This window comes from Chrysemys picta, chromosome 2 (assembly GCF_011386835.1).
Source record: "Chrysemys picta bellii isolate R12L10 chromosome 2, ASM1138683v2, whole genome shotgun sequence".
Lineage (NCBI taxonomy): Eukaryota > Metazoa > Chordata > Testudines > Emydidae > Chrysemys > Chrysemys picta.
In genome coordinates this window covers 267,696,443-267,702,478 of record NC_088792.1, presented here as the reverse complement: position 1 = coordinate 267,702,478, position 6,036 = coordinate 267,696,443, and positions in this window count along the sequence as shown.

Sequence of the window (6,036 nt, the reverse complement as noted above, 5' to 3'; positions counted from 1 at the left end):
TTGTGTGACCTTGAGCACTTGTACCTTTCTGAAGTCAATGGGAGCTGCTGGACCTTGGCACCTCTGCAAATCAGGGCACTAACCTCTCTGTGCCTCCGTTTCCCCATCTATAGTAGCAGGAGGGTTGCAAGGCTTCATTTAATGTTTGAGGTAGAACTGGTCCAAAAATTCTTTGAAAATCTATTGAAAGTAAAAATGTTCATGGAAAAATTTAATTTGCAACAAAATTTTCTGCTATTTGGACCAAAATTGAAATGTTTTCTGTAAAAATGATTGGGTGGCAGCGAAATTCAGTTGTACTGAAACCCATAATTCTTTTACCAAAAATATTTTTGAAAACCAAAAACATTCTGGTTTCAGTTTTTCATGCAAAACCCAAACATTATGGGAAACTGCAGCTAAAACAAGTTTTTGTTTTCAATTTCCTGTGAAAAATTGGCATTTTTTGACCAGCTCTGAGATACCTAGATTCTATGGTGATGAATTCCATTAAAAAACAAACAAACCCTATGCATAATACAACAATTAAAGCCTTTAAAAAAATCACATGAGCTGGCTATACAGATATAAATGTTTATGTATACACACACGCACTATCCGGATATCTATATCATGGCTACAATCCATTCCCAGAGCTGAACCAATTTAGCTCTAGAACAAGCATCTGCATTCACCAGGTCTAGAGCAAGATCTGGGGGACCTCAGTAGTAACACAGAGGAAGAAGCCCTCCTATTGTGATTGCTAGCGGGCTTTGTTTTGGCCATGAATCAGGATTCTTTCAAAAGAGAACATCTATTTAGCACAACTTTTTAACAGGAAAAAAAATGTCATGCATTTTCTGCTAAAAAGAGTCCCAGTGCTTGAGCTATTGAGAGCCAGCATATTGTAATTTCTGACTTTTAGGCTTATCAGTGGAAGGAGCAGGGTGGGAAGTTCTCTGATGGAAAAAACCTGTAACTGATCCTGATCCTGCCAGGTGCGCCGTGTATATGGACCCCTGCATGCCCAGGAAGACCAATTAACTTAAGTGCTGCTATGCAGGAATTCAGGGATCAGCCCACTTGCAGTTTTCTGTAGGATTGTGGCCTGTATTTGCTTCCCATAACTTCACAGAGTATTCTAGATGGATCTTCAGATCACATTTGCAATACAGGACCCAGCTCTCCCTACCTTTTAATGGGTACAACACACAGAGATTTCCCCTGGACTTATTTGAAGGCAGAATTGGAACCACAGGACTTGATTCTGCTCCCACTGAAATCAATGGAAGTTTTTTCACTTATTTCCACAGGAGCTGGATTGGGCCCACAGTTTGTTTTTATCACTGGAGCGCTGATCCTGCAAGGTACCAAGTATGTCCACAAAGTGCTAAATGCCCTTAATCTGCATTAACATCACTGGAAACTCAGGTTGCTCAGCAAATTGTAAGATTGGGCCTCAAATTACAATAGCAAATTGTGGACCCCATCCAGATCCTGTGGGAGTCAACGGAGGCTTATAGTAGTGTGACCCATGTGATCACCAGAGCCCAGTGGCAAAAGAGAGGAACCCTGGTGGCAAAAGATACTGAAGTAGAAATAACACAGAAAGGGTGGGAGTGCGTAATTCTTAAATAGTATTTCCCATTTGAAAATAAAGGATGAAAATCACCTGTTCAGGTGACACAAAATTCTAGGCTGACAAATTCATTGTGAGAGAAAAACAGTGGGTGTGGAACTATAGAACAAAGTGAATGGAAGAATGAGAAAATCTGGAAAAGTAAAGATATAAAGCCCCAGTAGAAAAAGCTAAAGGATGAGTAGCACCCTACATGAAATTATTTTAGTGACTCCTTGGCAAGATCTTGAAACACAGAGACCCTGCATCAGTTTAACTAAATTGGTTGCTTTTCATTAAACTAGGGTGATTTCTGTGTGTACCAAATCTAAGGGTTTGTCTAACAAGATGAACTTCAGTTTAGTTTAAATTGACTAGGAATGGGTTAAAGCTAAACCAGAATAAGGCCTGATCTATGCTACAAAGCTCTGTCAACAGAAGTCACCTTTTGGCAGCACAGGCATGTGTCCACACCTAAATCTGATGTAAGCCGACCAAACCCAGTCTGTTCAAATAAAACCACTTCCCCAAATTACACTAGTCTATAGCCAATCAGCACAGTGCAGACAAAGTACAGTCAAAACTGTAGAAAGTTCTCTGAATGTCCAGAAGTCTCTGTTTTAGCTGCTTCTGGCTCAAGTCTCTGCCTGACTCCTCTCTGCAGTTTTTCTCCAAGGCCACATGACTGTGGAGGGGAGGCACCAACTTGATCTTAGTTTCCCCAGAGTAGAGGCCCCCTCCCCGCCCCCGCTTAGTCCTTGGTCCAGAGAGGGGCTGGGGTGACGGTTGCCTCATCTGGGCCCCATTTTAGCCTCTCCCCCCTGTGCAGCAGCACCTGCTTCGTCTGCTTCTACAGCTGCTTCTAAGTTTAGTTGGTTCAGCCCTGTTCCAGGACTAAAAACACCACCATTACCATTCACATGGTCCCCTTTATTAGTGTTATAAGTGAAAAGGACCACACAGTGAAGAGATGTGGAGAATGAACTTTCCTCTCACCCATTTAAGTGGCTGTGCCAGGCCAGGGTTGAGGTGTATTTATTGATTGGGCAAGGTGGGGAATCCTGCACAGCTGTGGTTTGTCCTGTGTCTCTTGAGTAAACTTTGTTGCCTACAGCTGCCAAATCAGCAACTCTCTCAGTCTTTTTCTCATCTAATCAAAATTAAGTTATTGATTTAATTAAAGCAATGTACAGCTCTAGCCATACTAATAATGGCTAGCAACCAATATTCATATTTCTCTAGCAGCTTTGAAGGCTGTCTGTATCACGCTAGCACTACAGAATCTAAGAAGCAATGGGGGGCTATATAAATATACTGATGAAACAGATAGATTTCAAAGTTACTAGGGAAATATGGCTGTTGTCTTCCAGCAATGATTCTTTCCATAACTGTTGTGGAAAGAATCTGTCAGCAAAAATACTCTTTCAAGAAATACATTGCTGCAGTATGTTTGTAAAAGTTGTCGAAAGCACTAGCCTGTGAGTGCATACTATGTACAAGTGATTAATCAGACCCCTGTCCACGCACTCCCAAATATCTTTCCTTTGGCTTGTGAAAGAATTCACTGATGACAGGGACCATTTTAGACCATATTCTTTGTCAGCTTCAATGACTGAGAATTGTGTCTCATTTTCTCAATCCTATGCCAAGGCAGAACAAAAATAATGATCTCTGCCATTTTTACTGCCTGTGACTTCTATTTGACTCACTGCCCTGGGCCAATAGGCAGATTCAGTCAAAATGGATGGGACACCTGCATCTCTTTGTTCTCCACCCACCTTCTTGAACCTATATTGTTACATCTGTTTCAATGAGCACAGCCAGTCAGGTGTAAAACTACTGTCTTAACCACGTGTAGTAATTAAAGATCATATTGTGTAAGAATAGGCAGGATGTCCTGTATAAATTCCAGTGTCAGTAATTACATTCTGCCTACCAGAATTGCCCCTGCAGTTTCACTTGAACCGGTAATCTTCATTCTCTGCTCTAAACTCTTTTCTATTGCAGTACTTCTGAGCAATGGTAAATAGCTGTGTTCCACCCCAGAGATGGCTCCATTTCAGTAGCTGGTGAAGTGATGCCTCTTTTTGTAAAGTCTGTGAAATGCGCCTGATGGAATCTATTATGATTACTGGTATTAAATCATCTTTCTCCAGAGCTACCACTAATCTCTTAGATGCTGACAGCAAAAGGGGGCTGGAAATGATCATGTCAGGTACTTCAGCATCCTAAACTAACAGTAAAGGATCCTCTACCATCAACTATAGTTTAGCTAGAGGTGGGATTAGAAAAGTCCAATAAACACCTGTCAATGTGTTGAGAATTAATGCCTATTAAATCTTTCACCTAAGCCAAAAGATGCATGGTGCCTGGGATACTACCATGAAATCTGCTGGGAGTCAGTCAGTGCAGTCCACAAAGTGGGTAGGGACATGCCATTTGGGGCTGTGCTAATGGGGCTTCTAAAGAACCCCAAACGGAGTTTAAAGCTGCCTCCCTTGGCAGAGGGTGGTGGCAGCTCTGTCTGCCCCTCTCATCGGGGGTGAATTAAATCTTTCTGTCTATTTCTAAGAAATGCACACTTCATCACAAGCTATGGGACAAGTCAACAGAATGCAGTGGAAGGTGGTGTGTGTGTAAGGAGGTGGGGGTGGGCCACAGGGATCAGTCTTTTGATCCATTTACACTGCAAAATGTACGGTATTGGGAGCATATGGGTGAACCATAAAACATGATGGCTGTGGAAATACCGTATTATACAAGACTGGTGCATAGATGAACTCTTCCACATGTAGGGTCCTATCTAGTCGACATGGCATTTCCCTGATTGCCACCAAACCTCTGAGAGAAAGAGGCTTAAAACTTCATCTACACTGGACAGTTTATTCAATATAAGCTAAAGTGTGAATTTAAACTGAGAAAGTTATACCAGTAAACCCCAATGGGGTGACAGTTATTCTCGTAAAAGTGAGGCCTCCCCTTCCCCCCCCCCCCGCCCTGTTTTTGGTTTAGCCATATGTTGTATAGGAAAGGTTTTAAACTAAACTGGAAAAAACTACTCTTCTGCTGGAATAAGGGTGCCCACCCAGTGTGTTATTTCGTGTAACTGGTAACTCTTTCCCATGTAGACAAGCCTTAGGTCATGTCTACACTAGACGATCCCTCCTCTTCACAAGCTTGCCTGATGTAGCTATGCCATCAGAAGGCTGTAGCCCAGATTTACCTCAGTCATTTCAAACTAAAGTGCACCAACAGACATGCTCTTGTAAGGGGGAGGAATAGAATGATCTAGTCTTTTCCATCTCAGATGGCTATGATTCTATGACTGAGCTTCTTGTCCTTAAATTCTAAAACATTTGTGTTCTCTACAGTTTACGATTGTCTCCCTGGAAAGCATTTAGGATTCTGTCTAAAAATAAAAGGCAGTGTCTTTAGTAGCTCACACTGTGAATCCTCAAGGTGACAGCCACAATGAATAAAACAATCAGGGTCTAAGGTTTTTCACCCTTTTTTTACCACCACTGAGGTCTGGGGTACTTGCTATGGATTTTAGGGTTGCATCAATTAACAACAGATAGCAGAATAATGACTTTTGTAACCATGCAACCAGGTTTCAGAGTGGTAGCCATGTTAGTCTGTATCAGCAAAAAGAACAAGGAGTACCTGAGGCACCTTAGAGACTAACACATTTATTTGAGCATAAGCTTTTGTGGGCTAAAAGCCACTTCATCGGGTTTTAGCTCACGAAAGCTTATGCTCAAATAAATTTGTTAGTCTCTAAGGTGCCACAAGTACTCCTGTTCTTTTTGCAGTCAACTAGGGTTGCTAGTCAGACAAACTTAATCCATTTAAATTGGTAGTATACTCAAACAGGTTTTGTGAAAATGCTATCAGTTTTTTAGGCAGTCTTTACTAAAGAAAGATTTTGATATATTGCCAAATGCACCAGAACAAAATTATCTAATCTGTATGCTTAACACACAGTCGATCAGAATGTTACTTTTCAGCATTTTCATTTGAAGAGACTGAAGATTTTCAGCAGCCCTTTGAATACATATTCTATACAAAAAGAACTTCTTCGGATGTGGGCTGTAGTCCACGAAAGCTTATGCTCTAATAAATTTGTTAGTCTCTAAGGTGCCACAAGTACTCCTGTTCTTTTTCCGGATACAGACTAACACAGCTGCTACTCTGAAACATATTCTATACAGTATAGGCAAATGCCAAACGAAACCTGCTTCTCTTCCAAAGTGATCACTGGGCTGCAGGAACTTTCTGTCAAGCAGGGTGAAAGGTTTTGAAAGTATCTACGGTGAAAAATATCAATCTAAGGCCAATGCCGGACTCAAATTCTGTGGTATTACCATCATGTAACTGAGTTTGATCCATATTCTGCAGTCACCATTTAACTGACCTCGAAATGGTCAGCTAGCAAAATA